Source organism: Anomalospiza imberbis, chromosome 6 (genome assembly GCF_031753505.1).
Source record: "Anomalospiza imberbis isolate Cuckoo-Finch-1a 21T00152 chromosome 6, ASM3175350v1, whole genome shotgun sequence".
Classification (NCBI taxonomy): Eukaryota; Metazoa; Chordata; class Aves; order Passeriformes; family Viduidae; genus Anomalospiza; species Anomalospiza imberbis.
The window spans coordinates 19,432,016-19,450,864 of record NC_089686.1 but is presented as its reverse complement, the minus strand read 5'-3'; the positions used below and the strand labels follow the sequence as shown (position 1 = coordinate 19,450,864).

The 18,849-nt window shown below is 35.8% G+C and overlaps 1 long non-coding RNA gene across 1 annotated transcript; it reads right to left on the bottom strand.

Annotated features, from left to right (window-relative positions):
* Positions 1 to 4,254: 4,254 nt before the first annotated feature.
* LOC137476631 (uncharacterized) lies at positions 4,255 to 7,426 on the bottom strand. Its single transcript, XR_011000478.1, has 3 exons — positions 7,324 to 7,426; positions 7,124 to 7,201; positions 4,255 to 4,698 (listed from the first exon to the last, which is right to left on the bottom strand). It is a non-coding gene; the product is annotated as an uncharacterized lncRNA (long non-coding RNA).
* Between the last annotated feature and the right edge of the window lie 11,423 nt (positions 7,427 to 18,849).

Genomic DNA, 18,849 nt, shown 5'->3' with positions numbered 1-18,849 from the left:
AAAAAACCCTACCAACTGCAAAGAAGTAATTTGTATCAGACAAGAAATTCAGGAAAAAATTTCTATTTAATTAGGGATTTACAAGGATGCTTTCAGAAAATCTAGGCTACATATGCTATCATTTTATTATTATGTCCCATATTATTTCAGTTCAAGTGCTGTCTTAAAAGAAACAGCTTTTCAGCATGCTCAATACATTTTCATCTGAGGTCTTAAATTCAAAGGTAATGGGTTTTAGACTTCTATGCGTTTTGTCAATACCCATCTTTCCTGACACAGAAAAGATGCTGACCTGTGGGAAAGACTCAAAAGGAGAGCCACAAAGTTGATCACAGGGCTGGAACACTTCTTTGAAGACCTGGGAAGAGGGTGGGGACAGTTCAGCCTAGAGAAGAGATAGCTTTGGGAAGACCTTATAGCAAATCGTAGGACACAAAGGGAACCTACAAGAAAGAAGGAAGAGGAGCTTTTCACAGGAGAATGTAGTGATGGACAAGAGGGAATGACCTTAAACTGAACTTATTAGGTATTATCTAATAGATTAGATATTAGGAAGAAATGCTTTGTTGTAAGGGTGATGAGGCACTGGAAGAGGTTGCTCAGAGAGCCTGTGGAATTCCCAGCCTTCGGGGTGTTCAAGGCCAGGCTGAATGGGGCTCTGTGTAACCAGATCTGCAATTACAATTGCCAAATAACTAATTTTCCTTCTTAAATATGTCATCACTGAAAAATTACCAGCATTTCTGATGTGCCTGGTTTTGCCAGCAGCACGTCTGTCTTGAAATCAGCTGGCATTGGCTCTGCTGGACTTGCAGGAAGCTTCCAGAAGTTTCTCACGGGAGCCAACCTTGTAGCCCCTCACAACCAAATCCTTACCAAACAAACCCAATGCCCTCCTAAAAACAGGCTTTTCTCTAGAGTAAATTCTTGTTATTACCTTTGTTATTAGCATTGAGGGATGTGGAGAGGTGTTTAGAAGAAATAAAAATCAAACAGAAAAACCCCCAAACTGAAATAAAAACCACAACACTTTTTTTTTTTTTTAGAGTAGTTTCTGGTTTAAGGATTTGGGGTTACTTCTTGTTTCATTGTTATTTTGCTTTTTTAGAATTGGTGTCCTGAATTTTGGAAAAAAAGGCACTCACATTTACTTGGGGTAAGTTTCTAGTAATGTAATTCCTTTGCTATTCAATAATTCAGAGAGACATTTGTGAATTATCTTCTAGTGATTATAGAAAAGAGAGCATAGAGGGAACTGACTGAGTAAATGAATATGAATTTTATTCTGAGCAACAGGATGATTAAAACCATCTCAATTTAAATAATCTTTCTAGGTTATACTCACCTGAATCTATATGAAAAATGAAATTATAGTGGAATGCTGAGCAAAATAGACCTGGTCCATAGAAACACCTTACTTCTGGTAAACTAAAGTAAAAATGGAACCAGATTGCTATTGATTTCTTATTGTTGTTTTGTTTGTTTTATTTTGGTTTGCTTTGTTTTTTAATTCTGCCATACCTGAATATCTCAGTAAAAATTTTAGTCACTTAGAGTAATTATTTAGAGAGAGGAATTATCTGAATATTTTCGGTTAACAGAAATGCTGCTAGAGATGCTGTTCTGCATTTAACAACATCTTGCATACAGCTGTGAATAATTGTACTCATGCCAAGCAGGCTGTGGATTACCATTAGATGAGGAAAATATTAGCCAACTTATATTTTGTATCATAAATCTTGAAAACAGCGATGGGAACAATACAAAAGGCTTTTACATGACAGACTTGATCTTTCTGTTTAAAGCATCATGGTCTTAGAAACTGTAAAAAAATCATAGAAGAGTATAAAAGGAATAGAATTTTCTCAAAAAAAAAAAAAAAAAGCTTTCCCTAATACATTAACTCCCTTCCATCGTTACCCCATCTGTTTTAATTGACACAATGCAGTCAGTGAGCATTTGCATGAGACTGAAACTGTCCCCTGTTATTGAGGGTAGAATACCTATTATTCATGCTGAATGCAAATTTGTCATCAAATGGAAATTGAATGTCTTCAATTCATATAGAAAATATGACCATTTTCACTTTGGGTGTTCTGTCTTCCACCCACATATATACATATATACATATGTATACTGGTGATGTTCAGAATTGTATAAATTTTCTTTTTGCAGTAAAACAGTACAATTTATTCATGCAGAACCAGTCACTCACTCACCTGTCATGAAGAGCACCTAATATTCTACTCCCACTACTACAAAATCTGTCTATTTACTTTTTCTGGGGCTTTGATAGACATGACTGTGTTCTTGTAGACCAGTATGTATACACAGAGGAGCTATTTTTCCAGAGGTGGCTAGTTTGGGAAGACTACCAAATCCTCCTAAGAACTACTGCAACATACTGTTTAATGGCCTCCATTCCATTCAATGATAAATATTGTATTTATTTTATGTGACCATTTTGTATCAATACAAAATTATAAGCAATTTTAGGAAAACATAAAAGTAACTTAGAAACATTTCAGAAGCTTGAAAATACATTTGTTAAGGCTTGAGTTCTTGTTGCTGTAAACAGACTACTGCTGATAAATAAAGTCATTACATAAGTTAAAATACCGTAACATAAAAAAGACCTTTATGTTGATGCAAGAGGAGTTTGTCCTTAAGTCAGTTCAACTTCATGGATCTCCAGAAAAAAAATCATAAAAATTTCATCCAAGTGCCCTCATAAACTGTGTTACTGAATAGCAGCTTTTGTTTTTCTTAGGATTCCCAACACAAACATATCCATTGTTAAGATACACATCATGCTGATGGTTCTTGCTAGAGAGTCTCAGAAAAGGTCAACACAGATTTGAAAAACAAAAAATTATAAACCTAATTAGAGTAGGGTGAGTTGTTTCTGATTTCACTTATAAGCAGTTTCGGCTTAAGTGTTTGGCATCTTCTTCCTTTATTAAAAAAAGAAAAGGAGAAAGAATCATAATCTTACCTGTAGTTCAAAACTAACTTTCAGAATTCAGCTTTGGACAACAACTGAGATATCTTATTTCCCAGGAGTAGATGGTGCCTTTTATTAAATTGATTAAGAAAAAAAAATATTTAATTTAGTTTTTATGTGTTTTTCTAACTGTTCTAACTACTCATTATGTTGGATGACTGATGACTTCATCATATGCTGTGTTTTTTTTTCCTAAGGCAAGCAGTTCTTTTCAACTCTAAGACTTGTCATTATTGCTTATGTATACAGAAGCTTTAGTTACTAGGTTATTATTTATCTGCCATAGAAAATGTTGAGGACTTGCAGGGTTTCTTACTCTCTTCTCACTGAATGTGTGCATTTAATTCTGAACATTTGATACCACAAAAGTATTAACACATTCTTGTAACTATCTGCTAATTATAGCATTAATTAATGTCTGTGTAGTGTTGTATCAAAAATGTTAAGTCTGTGACCTGTTTCACCTATAGGAAAATTCATCCTCAGTATCTACAGGATCCTAGGATCATAGAATCATAGAATGGCTTGGGTTGGAAGGCACCTTCCATATATCTAATCTAAATCTACTCTCCTTCAATTTGAAGCCATTCCCTCTTGTCCTGTCACGACAGGCTCTTGTAAAAAGTTTCTCTCCATCTTTCTTGTAGGCTCCTTTCAGGTACTGGAAGGTCACAATTATGTCACCCTGGAGACTTATCTTTTCCAATTCTCTCAGCCCTTCCTCATAGGACAGATGGTCCAACCTTCTGATCAACTTGGTGGCCCTCCTCTGGACTTGCTCCAACAAATGCTCATCCTTCTTATGCTGGGGACCCCAGAGCCAGATGCAGCACTCCAGGTGGGATTTCACCAGAAGGGAGAGAGAGGAATAATCACTGCCTCCTGGTCAGGCTACTTTTGATGCAGGCCAGGTTTGGCTTTGATGCTGAGCTTTGGCTTTCTGAGCTGTGAGTGCACATTGCTGGGTCATGTTCAGCCTCTCATCTGCCAATACCCCCAAGTCCTTCTCAGCAGGGATGCTCCAGTCTATTCATCCAGCCTGTTTTGATACTGAGTGTATCTGATCCAGATGCAGCACCTTGCACTTGGTCTTTTTAAACCTCATGAGATTCCCATGGGCTGACATCTCAAGCCTATCCAGGTGCCTCTGGATGGCATCCTGTCCCTCAGGTGTGTCACCATATCACTCAGCTTGGTGTTATCTGCAAATCTGCTGAGAGTGCACTTAATCCCTAATCTATATAATTAATGAAAATATTAAGTAACACTGACAATACAAAGCCCTGAGGGACACCACTTGTCACTGGTAACCATTGGGAGTCTGAGCTGTTAACCACTGTGCTCTGAATGCAACCATCCAACCAAAATCTTATCCATCAGTCCACAGGGATCTACAACTAAAACTGATCATGTTACCCAAGGTTCTCTTTATAATCATTGTAGGGACATTTCAAACTCAACATAGCTGCTGGCAGGTTTTTTTTTGTTTGTTTGTTTGTTTGTTTTTTTTAATGCACATTGTTGAAGTACTAGAGGTTTTCATGCTGTCAATGAGCCAGTGCTTGATTATGGGAGCTGCTTGTAAGAGAGTTGTGTTGTACATTTGATAGGATGGTGATAGAGGATGATTTGGACATTCCGTCATTCTTCTTGTGCCTCCATCTGCTGGAATTTTGGCTGGAAACCCTGGAGTACTGAGTATAGGAGAGGAAAAATAATTCAGTATTTGGAAGTTCAGCATCAAAGCTCACACAAAATACATCCAATGATCACCATTATAGTGGATACAAGCTAATATACCATCTGTATGCAGAAATTTGCTGCTTTACAACATTGCGTATTCATTCAAACAGAGCTAATGAGATTGTTTAATGATGATATTCATGCTACAGAAACATTAATCTGCAGGGCACAAAAAAGGAAACTAAACCAGAAAAACACATCCCCTCTCATCACTTAAGGGAGAATGGATGATTTTTCTCAAATATGACAAAATGAGTGTTTGCAGCACTAATACACCTATTAAATATATCAAAAAGTCTATTGACCACCATTTTATGAGCAGTATAAGCCTCATATTTTTACTGGAAGATGTCAAACTCTTTGTTTTATAAAATACTAAATAATATAATTTGCATGGGCCATCCATAAAACAAGTTTTGACCATATTACTTTACTTAAAACGATCATAGTTTAATTGGTCAATTCTGGAGAGAATTGATCTTCTCAGATGCAATTCATCAGGCCTGTGAATTCATTATAAATACCTGGAGAGACAAAATTTGAAATTTGAAGTATCTATTTGAGGCTTAAACACATCAATAACTTAAAAGGTCTAATTATCTTTTTCAGCCTGGTTTCTAAAAGATTCAGAAGCCCCATTTTTAAATCACATTTAATTAAAATTCATAAAGAAAATACTTAGAAATAAGTTGTCCTAAATATATGCAAATCTATGTGGATTTTTATTTGAACACCTTTAAAGAATAAGGACTTAGCAAAAAATTAAAATGCAATTTGATTTGAACCAGCTGATCTTTCATTCAGACCTTGGGAAGATCATTCCCTGAGCTGTTCTCATCTTTTAGTTGCTAGCCATGACTTCTTTTTCCTTTTAAAATATCAATTCAGGAAATTCATGAAGATTTCTCACAATTGCTTGGAGATCCAAAAAAATCAGTCATGTATTACAAGCAGCAGGTCTGCCATACACATTGCAGAACTTAGAAATCCTGAACAATCCTTTTGACTGTGAGTTGATTAACAGCATACTATGTGTAGAGAATGTGCTATGTCTTGGAAGCAGTGATTAATGAATCTATGATGCATAGCTGCCATGTGCCTGTACAATATGCCTGACAGCTGGGGAAGTATCAGGTGTATCTTTGCTCATGTGTGACTCCCTGGTACATCACATATCTGAAAGATTTGGTGTGTTTTGAAGACTGGTTTTATGGCACAGGCACAGGCCAGCTGTGATGCATGTGTATGGTATGTCTGGTGCTTTCAGGCATCACAAACTTGCTGCACATGAGTAAATCTGTACAATCATCTTTGTTTTTAGGAAATCCCAGACAGCCCTCATTCCTCCTCAGATGGACTGTCTGTAAGGAAGTTAATGTTGACACTGTCTGTGTTTGACTCATCCAGAACAGTGCTGACAAAAACATCCATTTCAAATTGGTCATTTTTTAAAAGACTGCAGCATCTGGCTGGCACATATCACTGTCATACATCAGTTAGAAACCAAGACAGTGCCATCTTCACTGTCCTGTCTTCTCATTTTACTCTTAAAAGGATTTCTGAAACTCAAGTGGAGCATTTTTTTCCTTTTAATTTTGTGCTAAAAATAACTTCCCTAACACTGATGTCTCTTGAAGTTTTTTTTCCTTTAAATCAGGAATGATGGCAAAGATAAAGGTTACTTATTGTTAAAGTCAATAACTGTTAATGTCAATAACTAATCTGTCTTGAATGGATATTTGTGTATTTTTTCTTTCTCAGTAATAAGTGAGAAAATAATTCAGAAACTCTACAGCTTTAATACTATTCACAATAGGAAAGGCAATTTGTTTACCTTAGAACCATTTGGGTACTGACCAGTGCTGAATATAGAGGGACAATCCCTGCCCTGGTCCTGCTGGCCACACTATTGCTGATACAGGCCAGGATGCCTTTGGCCTTCTGGGCCACCAGGGCACACCCTGGCTCATGTTCAGCTGGCTGTCGACCCGCACCCCCAGGTCCCTTTCCTCCTGGCCTCTGTCCAGCCACACCGTCCCCAGCCTGTAGCACTGCAGGGGGTTGTTGTGGCCAAAGTGAAGTAATGGCACCTGGTCATCTTAAACCTCATATCGTAGGATTCAGCCCACCTATCCAGTCTGTCTGGGTCTCTCTACAGAGCTGGGAGGCGTTTTATACTTTAATGGGTTTATAGCATAAATTAGGAAGTCATTTGGTTAAAGAAATATTCAGTTCAGAAATGTAGAACTGGACAAAGTAGTTTTAATTGTTTGTGTGTCATGTAGTCTTTCAAATTTCTTTAATGTGCTGTCTACTTTGCATTTTAGTTTGATATGTTCTGTAACACTTTAATAATTGTTAATACTTTTTACTTACCTTTCATATTCTTCACCTTCAGTTTCATACGTAAGTGTCTCATTTCCTGGTCTCTTGCTTTCTGTGGAATTTCTACTTCTAGAAGAGATATCATTGACCAACTGAAAAGAAAGCAATTTTCTATAAACAATTCTAGCCCAAAAACTATTTCCAAAGTGTGTTCCCCATCTAGTGCATGAAACTGTAGAATGTCCATTTACTTTTTTAGCAGGCAGGGAAAGTAAATTATAAAATTTGAGGTTTGACAATGGATTTTTCCCCTATGGTTTTGGGAATCATTGGCCTAAAAGCTGGCATTTCTGTGTTCCATAGAACACAGCATTTACATAAAAGGTTGTCAGATTAAAAACACACAGTTCTTTGGGCAGATTAGTCCCCAGGCTGTCCTGTAATTAAGGAGTAAATTAAATTGGATTAGCTTTGAATTTTTCTTGACATGCCATGATGATCAAGAGAAGGCAGTGAAGCACAGGGTGGTCAATCATACTTCAAGTGAAAAGAGAATATACATTTGATATATCTATTTCTATATCCAATATATCCATTTCTTAAATGCATTTAATCTCTCATGGTTAAAACCAAGGCAGGAACCAGATATTTTCTCTTTAAGCTGGACACTAAAAATTATAGCCTACAGCTTCAGAGCAGCAAGATAGATTCAGCCAAAAATTATTCTCCTTTCTTTTTTTTTTTCTATATTCAATAGCAAAGCAATTCTCTTTGAGCAATTAAACTGAATATTCAATAGAGAAACTGAAATAGAATAATCACTGAATAATTTGACTAGGAATCGTGCCATGAGAGGAACAACTATTGTGACATCTCGGGTACTAAGTGTCCTGGAAAATTCATTTTTCTTTTATTCTGGAACATTTCCTTGGGTCTACTGAGTTTATGAGTGCCCTCCTTTCTGTTTGAACTTTATTAGTTCTGTTTGAACTAATTTAAAATGGAGGTGCTCAATAGCTCTCATGTGGTCCTTTGTTTTGTACAGTGTCAAAGCTTTGAATGGAAAGAATGTTCTTGCACTGTGTAGTGGAAATTTTTATAAAATAAATTTGGAACATCTTTAAAAACTTTAAACTTTAAAAAAAAAATTAAAATACTTAGTTTTGGAAGTCTGGAGCCTCATGAAAGGGACAATCTACATGGTCCTGAAGAATGAAGAATAATTCTAAGAAAACCAGCTTATGTAAGACATTACATTCATTTCATTCTACACAAATTTTTTCCATCACTTTGGTCCTGGTTTACCTGTGAGAAGCTGGACACATATTCGAGACCTTAGATAGCTTTTATTAAGCTAGACTGTACATATCTTCACTATTTGCTGATAATAGCTTTTGGTCTGATTATTGCTTACCTGAAGGTTTCTTTTGCTTTTCACCCTCTTGATTTTGCTGGGCATTTTCTGTGAACTAGGTTTAAATATTACAGTAAAAAATATCTTGTGAGTTTTTGAAAATAAGTATAAAATTACTTCAGTGACATTTTAGCCTGAACTGGACTCTTCCTCACTGTTATGGCACAGCAAATAGGTGTCAAAGTAGCAATTCCTTAAAATTAACATTCTTTAAAGTATAATTGTTTTAACTGTCTCTACTAAACTAAAAATTAGGGATTAAATATTACTGGCAAGTAGTTTGGAGAACTCAAGACTAGAATGGCATGAAATGAAAAGGAGATGTGGTTCTGCTCCCCCTAAGATGGAACATAATAACAAATTTAAGATGTGATGATTGAGCAAGATGAAACTACCTGAAATGTATTTCAGTAATTCAGAGATTACCATTCATTCTTAGCTAGATAGCTGTGAACTTTGCATGGAATTATTTAAAACACTTTTTAATGTTTTGTATACCCGTTTTTCCAAGTGGCTTATGTAGATACATCACTCAAGCTGTTGGGATTTGGTAAAAGTACAGGTATTCAAAATAAAGATCATTAAGTCATCCCTCAGAAAACAGAGTTCAGATAATATATTCTATTACAACATAATCCTTCACCTTTTAAAAAAGACTGTGCTTTCATTACTTTTTTTCTCTTCGGTATAAATGAATTGGTTCCTAATGTCTTTCATGGATTTTAGCAAAAAGGAAAGTCACATCTTTTAAGAACTACGTCTTTTGAAATGTCACATATCAAAGGTTAAAATTGCTCTGTAGTAGAAGATTAGAAGAAAAAAAATCCAACAAAACAAGCAGAAAAACCTGCAACAAACCACAATACTGAATAACACACTCTCTGATGCTGAAGCACAAATGATGAAATGACAACCTCAAAAGAAAGCATTTTTTCAATAAAGTACATTCTTAGTATTCTACTCATTATCTGGACATTCAAAGTGAGTCAGGATGAGATGCTTCTTTTTCATGCAAGTAATGTGGCAAACATGAAAGATTATCCATCACTATACAGCATTTTTTCATATATTAGCTAATAACCAGTGGTTTCAGTGGAGAATAAAGTAATTGTTATAGTTAGTGTGAGTCTTTTGTGTAGTTCCCTGACAGGACAATTCTATTGAATCACCCATTCCTCCAATTACTATGGGATTTGTATTTAAGATATATTCACTGTCTTAATTTTCAATAGGACATTTGAAGGTTGTGGTGAACTGCTTAATTGCTTAGTATTTTATTTTCTTACATGGTGAAGTAGAGATGAACCTGAATATGACATTCTAGAATAGATTTTATATTTACAAACCTTCTTATCAATGGTAAAATTTGAAAGATACACACCCTTCACAGGAAGAAGAAATATCAATTACACTAGATTGAAGTCTTTATAAGATAAAGATTTTTCCATGTGGTGTCAAGATACTACAGCTTTTAAAGAAGGAAGTAACTCATGGTTCATATATTTTATGATGAGCCTGGGAAGACCAGAGGCACTAACTCATTCTTGTGGCATTATATCTGAGATAATAACAATTATGAGTTCACCTAACTTTAACATCAGGTATTTATTTCTAGGAACACTTGATGTGTATATTTTAGGCTCAATACTAATTTATGACATAACTAAACTACTTAGTTACTGAGTCAGCTTTTCTCGGTTTTTGGAGTACCCTGTTTTCTTGATGTAAAAGAATCCTAATGCCAAAACAACCAATGAAAGCTATGTGGTTTTGATATCTTTATATGGTCCTGTCCTTTTTTTACTTGGTGGCAGAAGACATAATAGAAAGAACACGGTGTATCAGGGTGGACTCACCTTTTTTGCTGTTTTGCATAATCAGTAATAAAAGTGGATGAGTAAGAGAAAGACAATGAAAGTTTAAACATTCTCATGAACTTCTGTTACGTTAGTTTGCCACAATGCTTATACTTTGTGTAGATCACTATAATGCAATGCTCATGCCACTGGTCAATATAGTGAGTCCTTACTTTTAGAGGGTTGTGCTTCTAGCAACAAGAACAACAACTTCAAAAGTTTGTTGCCTTTAAACCAAACCACATATGTTTTCCTTTCCAAAGTCCCTAATATAGCTGGATGGAAGACACACAAAAGTCTCCCCAAGCCATGATGTTACATATATATATATTGTATATTAATAGTTTAAAAAATAATTTTTGTTTTAAAGTCTAAAATATCATCTGTCTTTTTTAAATAGAAAAGTAGAATACCTTACCCTTGATATTCAACAATTACTTTACTCTTTGTACCATTTCAGGATTTGTTAATTAAAAGTTAGAGAAACAAAATGAAGGCAAGTTAAATTCATCTTACTCTTGCAAAATTCTTTTAATAATGGCAAATAAGGAAAATTGGTTTTGTTTCTTTGAAAAACTAATAGGTGAGTTTCAGATGAGTCAGCATTATATCAAAAACTTCACAGAGAAGAAGCATAGATTAAGTTGAAAAAACCTCTGAAACCACTGAATCCAGCTGTTAACCCTGCAGTGTCATGTCCACCAGCTAACCATGTCCCTAAGTGCCACATCTACACATCTTTTAAATCCCTCCAGAAATGATGACTCAATCACTTCCTTGGGCAGCCTGTACTAGTGCATCTTGTTCCTGCACCATTTCTGTTCAGAATTTTTTCATAATATCGAATTTAAATCTCTCCTGGCACAACCTCTTTTTGTATCTTTTGTTACTTGGGAGAAGAGACCAACCTCCACCTCACTGCAACGTGGTAGCTGCAGAGAGGGGTAAGGTTTCCCCTGAGCTTCTTTATACTCCCAGCTCGCTCAGCTTCTCCTCATAAGACTTGTGCTCCAGGCCCTTCACAACTTTATGGTCCTTCTCTGGGCACACTCCAGAACCTCAATATCCTTGTTTTGTGGTGAAGATCCCAGAACTGAACACGGGATTCAAGGTGTGTGTGGCCTCACCAGTGTCAAGTACAGGGGCATAATCACTACCCTGGTCCTGCTGGCCACACTGTTATTGATACAGGTCAGGCCTATGTTCAGTTACTGTTGACCAACACCCCCGGGTCATTTTTGCTGGGCAGCTTTCCAGCCACTCTACCTGTAGCACTGTTGTGACCAAAGAGAATGACCTGGCACTTGGCCTTGTTGAACCTCACATTGTTTGTCCTCAGTCTCTCCAGATGCAGCCTCTTCAGATCCCTCTGCAGAGTCTTCCTGCCCTCCAGCAGATCAACACTCCTGCTCAACTTGCTGTCATCCCCAAACTGATTGAGGGTAAACTTGACCTCTTTCTTCAGATGATCAATAAAGAGATTAAACAGAATGGGCCCCAGTACTGAGCCCTGGGAAACAATACTTGTGCCAGGCCATCAGCTAGAAGTAATTCCATTTACCACCACTCTTTAGGCTCCGCATTTCAGCCAGTTTATAACCCAGTGAAGAGTGCACCCGTCCAAGCCATGAGCAGCCAGTTTCTCCAGGAGAATTATGTGGGAAGCATTGTTAAAGGCTTTGCTAACATTCAGGTAGACAGCATACATAGCTTTTCTCCAATACAAAAAGTGGGCCAAAGTCCAATGGCTTCAGAGTTCATATTTACTTAAGCTTTTTCCTTCAAAATTTAATGTCCTCTATAAAAACATGCACATTCTGAATGTACAATTTATAGTACTTTTTCCTTTTGGAAACTGGGTATTTCTCTTCTTTATTAGAACAAGACTGAAGAAAAAAATACAGACCAGAATCTATCAGATCAGCAGTTTCCATATTTTCAGCAATTTATTTTTCAAATTTGTGTTTAATATCAAATCCCTAGCTTTATAATGGAGGAAATCAGAGAACATCAAATGTACTAGATAAGATGGCAGAATTCACTGAACTCCTGTAGTTCGTACCTGCTTGGGAAGCCTGTCTCACTGCCAGCAGTACAGCAGAATAAAGCAAATCATGCCCCATCCCTGTCTGTGTTCAAGGCCAGGTTGGATGAGGCTTTGAGCAACCTGGTGTACTGGAAGGTGTTCCTGCCCATAGTGGGGAGATGTTGGAACCAGATGATCTTTAAAGTCCCTTGCAATGCAAACCATTCTATGATTCTATGATTGTATGATACTGCTAACAAAAAAATCAATGCGAATACTGACTGTTGGAAACAAAGGGTTAAAACCATGAGATTCAGCAAGGAGGAGGGAATAAATTTGCTCAAAGTCACCTTGCAGGTGAGACTGGTAAAACTATTGGTATGTGCAAGCTACATTTTTTATGCTTTGTGTTGTTCATCCTCTGCCTGTTTTGAGAAGTAGAACTCGTGTGGAGAGGTAACACACTTTCACAAACATGCCAAAGCCATTTGTTGTAGTGAGGCTGGCAGTGAGCCCCTGGATCCCCTTCCCTTGCTAGGATGAGCTGAGCTGAATGGATCCTGGGTCCCCGTGTGTCTCTGCCACCTGATGTTGTTAGTGAGGTAATGAAATAAACCCACTGCATTTCAGCTGTGGTTTGATGGTTGCCCTTGGTTACCTGTATGTGCTAATCCACACACTGAGCAACAATATTTCCACTAATAGCAATTTTGATATTTATCGTTCACAGCAGGTGGTCACCTAAGATAGTTCTAAATACTAATACATTTCTGAAACTCCCAGGTACTTTGAAAAGGCTTAGAGTAAAAAATCCTGGGCAAAATGGAAAAAAGTAGGAAAACAAAAGAAAATTCATGTTACATTTCGAAATTTTTCTCTACTGCATCTGATTTTGTAAGCTGAATACTGTGAAATGAAAAGTTAAAAAGGTTTCGAGACAATTTAGCAGCCCAAAAAAGGATGAAATTAAATTAATAATCCCTTTCAAATTACTGTTTGGGGACCTAACTCTGCACTTTCACCTACAGGAGTGTATGGTTCAATAAGACTGTTTGCTAATGAAGAAGATTTATTATGAATACCTGATAGTTGCATTCACCCCATGGTACAAAACCTGAATACTGACATAGTTTTGGTCAAACTCTTTTGGTTTTGTCATCTTATGAACAATTCTTTCAGAGGTGAGGGAGAGGAGAAGGTATGAATATTTGTTGCAGAGATAACTGTCTCATATTTAATTCCTAAAATTGTTAGTGGATATCTTTTATTTTTTGTCATTCATGAAAGACCAAATGTAGGATAAATACTGGAACACAACCATGCAAAATTATGGTCAGAATAATGAATAAAAATCCATATATATGAAATTTTAAGCCTTGTGGTCCATTTCTCAAAAAAATTTTTATTTGAACTGTGAAGTGGACCAAAGACATGTCCCCTGAAATATCCCACCACCAGCAAAGCTCATTTGCCTGGTTGATTGGCCTGTCTATCACTCCTGCTCATGAGTGTCTTAGTTTATAGGAATAGGAAAGAAGTTATTTTATTCTCTATTACCCAAGAGTACTTCAGCCATATGTGCAAGTAGGCAGGTGGGCTGAGATGTTCAATCCCAACCCATTTCTTCTATTTATATGGTTTATTAAGCAGCTGAAAGGTTTGGAATCTCATTTCATTGTAAAACCCATTCCTCTGCATGAACAATTCACTATAAATTAAATACAGCCTTCAGACCCTGTAATATAATTCCTCTTGTTCCCTAAAATTAACTCTTTCTATTTAAAGAGCAAAGACTGGCATTATGCACAAGGAGCTGCCCATCAAGAGTCACAATGAATGAATCCTTGAGTTGTCTTTTTCATAAATGATAGACAATGCTGGCACTGTACCATTAAAATCATAAATATACAAAATTTACAAAGATCGAAAACCTATCAGAAGAAGCTAGATTAAATTCTTAAGACATCATTCTCTATCTCTTAAGCTCTGCTTGAAGACAGAACAATGCAGATCTCTATTTTTGATTTGCAGCCTGTGACACAGAAGTGAACACAGAAGAGAAGGCAACAAAATTTTGTCTAATTGGTTGTGGCAAGAACATGTGGCTGGGGAAGCCTCTGACTGATGATGGTTAAAAAGAAGGCTAATCAGTGAACATAAGAGGATTAAAAAAATACATAAAGCAAAGACCAAACACAATGTAAAGATAAGTAATACTGGTTTATCACTTACCATAATATTTCATTTTCATCAGTTAATACTCTGCTAAAGTATATATGTGAAATTCGTCAAAACCTCTGAAGGGCATGATGATCTTCTATGCACAACAGAGTTCCCACTTAGACTTTTTCTGATGCTAGATAAACCCATTTTATGGTTAAGAACTACTGAAGGAAAGAATTTACTATTTGTTGCTGCTCACCCAACCCAAGATGAACAGTGTCTGGAACATACCTATCTCTGCTTCTCACTTCTTTCTTGTATTTCCATACTGTAACTTCTTATAGTTATAAAAACCAGATAATTGTAGTTGCAGCTTTTGGGAGATAAAACTAAACATTTAAGAAATTGGAATGTAAAATTGTGCTAAAAGAGAAAATAAAAGGATTGATCAAGATAATTGCTCAGTATTCTTGTCTTTATTATGCTGATTAATTAAAATAAGGGCAATTTGTTAAGCAGCTTTTGTGATGTTTATTATCCTGTTTTGACCAATGTCTTGTTTTTTTGTTTTTTTTTTTTTTTTTTTTTTTTTTTTTGCAATTCAAGCAGGGGCAAAAATAACAGAGTAACTATCCAAAATATCAAAAAACAATTTTAGGCTGGCTCTTCCTTAAAATTTTGCCGTTAAGATTCCCAATGACATCACATAATAGGCTAATAAGGGTCTCAAGGACACAATCTCTTCTTTTCCAGGAGGAAAGCGTGTTTGAAACTACTTTTGCCATGCATATTCAGAAATTTTGCCTCTACTGCTTTTGAAAATCTTCTCCTGTCAAAAAGAATCAAAACCAGTCAAAAGCATGAGAAATGAAATAAACAAGACTCTTATCTAGTTCTGCTTAGTGGGATGTGATTTACCTCAGTCACAGTTTTTTAATTTACTCAGAAATGTTAGTTAAAAAGGATGAATAAATTACAGATGATAGGAAAATATTTATGTAATAAATGAGCTGGGGACATAATGGTGCTGTAAATAATGGACTCTATTTATACATAATTGACTTGAGCCTCAAAGATCCTGGCTCCCTAATTCATCCAAGATTAATGAGAGACATTAATAACCACTCAGATTACAAAACTCTTGAAAGAGTGACAGGAACAAGATAAAAATGTCTTTTCAAGTTTTTTACAAAAAAAATTATCCCCAGGTGCAAGTTAGTCACACTGTCATTTATAAAGATAATGTATTTGTTTTCAGATTTGCTTTCTGAAATTTTATGAATTGAAACATGCTAAATTAATACTCCCATGTTAAAAAAGTTACAAAAAGAGAAAAAAAAATAATATTTAATAACAAGAATGGTTGATCGATTCTTTATTTTTCAATTTATTTTGCAAATAGAAGCTTCTGTCTACAAATTGCATCCTCTACAGTTTTCATTAGTCTTTAGAAAACATTTTTGGGATATAAAAATGCATTTTGTGTTTTTCATTAAAAATTGTGAATAGTTTTTACAATAAAAATTGTCTTAATTTTAGATTTGGACTGGTTTTATCTTTTTCTGGCCTGAAGCAGTGAGAAGAAATCACAAAGCAGTCTCCTTTGCATGGAACAGGGAATAACTCATCACCTGTTTCAGAAAGCTGAAGACTCCTGAAATACTTCTGGGATAGGACAGATACAAATATTTACAGTCGTGTTCACAATTGAGTTTAGCTTATTTAAACATACAGCTGAGACTTATGACTGAAGTAGCTTAAATTGGGAGATGTTTTTGGACAATAGATCACATTTCAGTGAGGTAGAAATCAAATAACATAAGGCTTTTTTTTTTTTTTTTTGCATTTCCATTTTTTTTTTTCTGATTGTCATGTTATTCCTACTGTTTCTTGGTGGACTTTTATGGAATTTCTGTTAGAATGGATACATAACTTCACTAAGATACCACTTCAAGTTTTATTGCATTCACCCTTGTAGGTAAACTGATCTGGACACACAACTCAGATTTACAAAAGACACAAAATGGCATACTGGAACATGGTTTGGGTCAGTTGGTCAAACTTTTGTCTTGCTTTGCTTTTCATTGGCCTCCATTAATTACAGATAATATACAATTGGATTAACAATTTTCATATGCTTAAAGGTAAAGCCAGGAAAATTCCACGAATGGGTGTTTGTCCCACATAAATTTGGAAGATTTTGCTGATTCATTTGATTATTTTGTGTCAACATTTTCAATTTCATGGTGTAGTATGTGCCCTTAAGCTATTTGAAAGAGCAGCCTCCCTTTCCCCTGGACTCATCATATCTGATGTGCCACTGACTGCAGGTCAAATTTGCAAAGCCTGCACCTGTACACAATGATTATGCTTCTTGAGTTAATCACATCTGCATTAGTTTCTGCTAATGAGTCACCAAATAATTGCACACATTTTGCGGCCATGCAGCTCCTTGATGTTAATGACATTCAACTGTACATTTGCATACTGAAATTCAAGCATGGCATGAGAATATGTAGGTACCCATATTTCTCTCTTTTTTTTTTTTAACGTGATATTACAATATGCTAAGAACATGAGTGGTATTTTTATAATCCACTTACAGACACTATTTAATAATACTGGTTCAATTAATTTTTTATAAAGGCGTAGCTTTAAGACATTTAATAGGAGGGAGAAATACTGGAAAGAGAAACCTGGATGTGGCTTTTCCTGCTCTCCTTTTTATTCTAAACTAAGAGAAAATTTATTCATTATTGGTATAACTTTGTTGCAGCCTACAGAAATCCCGAGGAGTAAGCACTAACTTGCCACATGCTTGCATTAGCTTTCGCAGTGGAGGTTTTTATTTCCCACTTTATATGAAATAAATGGCTGCTGGAAGGCCATGAACCCCACATCCACCTGTGACTGATCAGACCATTATGGTTCACCAATGGGCTGGAAAACTGACACTGGGCAGCGATGACTTGGACTCATAACCAGTCGAAGTGAAATTTGAGCCAGGTGACCTAAAAGTCTCTGTGTTTGTCTGAGTCACCATACTAGAATTCCAAGTGTGGTTTTATGGATTTATTGGAAATAATGCTGGCATTCCTTGCCTACATGATAGGATGCAGTGTGCACACAATTCATTCAAGAGTTAAAACTATCAGAAAAAATTACTGAGGTTTGTCTTGCTTTGTTTCTTACTCTATTCTCTGTAAATTATAACATGATAGATACATGATGTAAAGCTTATCAAAGACACTGTTGCACACTTTATTCAAAGAGTAGGCAGAACATATTTTCCTTGCTAAATTTAATCTTATAATGTTGCATTGTAAGTGAAAACCATTGACTGTGCATAAGTGCATTAAGCAAATGCACTGTGGTGAACCAGTTATTACATTTATTCAAGTTTGAGGGAGATCTAGGATTCTCTCACATCTAAATCAGTGAATTACTGCTTTTTGCTGCCAAATGGAAAAAATATATGGAAAAAGAAGAAGGAAGCTAAACACTATATGACCAAAGATACTGACTTGGAAAATATCCCATTTTTATCTTGACATCCACAAAGAGTTCCATAAAGGTCCAAAGAAGATGTCAGTTTCTTTACTGTTTGTTTTCTAGTGTTCTTTCGTCCTTATGAAATCTTTTGCCTTGCACTCTCAAGAAATTAAACTACAGCTATTTTCACTTTTCATTTTAGAAGTAGCATGAACAATGAACAAATATAAATTATGACTTTGTCCTGAGAACTTGGAGGTGTATCTTCTGCATCTTTATTGGACCTGGAGAGTCTCTATTGTCTCTGTGCTCCCCAGCACTGCAAACCTAATTTGCATTATATTTCAATTCCATTAAAGTCCTATATGGAAGCAAAAAAAAAAAAAAAAAAAAAAAAAAAAAAAAAAAAAAAAAAAAAAAAAGCCTCTAACTAGAAGGCTTAAGATATAGCCAAATCTTCAGCTGCAATTATACCATGTCATTTTGTATGGACAAAAGGGCACTTAATTATAGGACAAGACACTTCATTACATCTCCAAGACTTTGTTTCTCTGGTTAGAGGTTCTAACAGTTATCATACAGAAACTGTGGGTTTTATATTCTTTAGTGCTAGAATCTGCTATATGAATCTGAAATAGTGTAAGAATAGCACCTGGAGAAACAGGAGAAAGTGAATGAGGATCTTAATTCTAGTCTATGAGTTGTGAAGCAGCACCCCTAGGAGCTTCTTACCACAGCAGATGTGTATGTCTACTAATTTAAATTATTAATGAAAAAAAAGAATGATGAGAAGCACAAAAAGACAAAAAAAAAAAACTTAGTAACT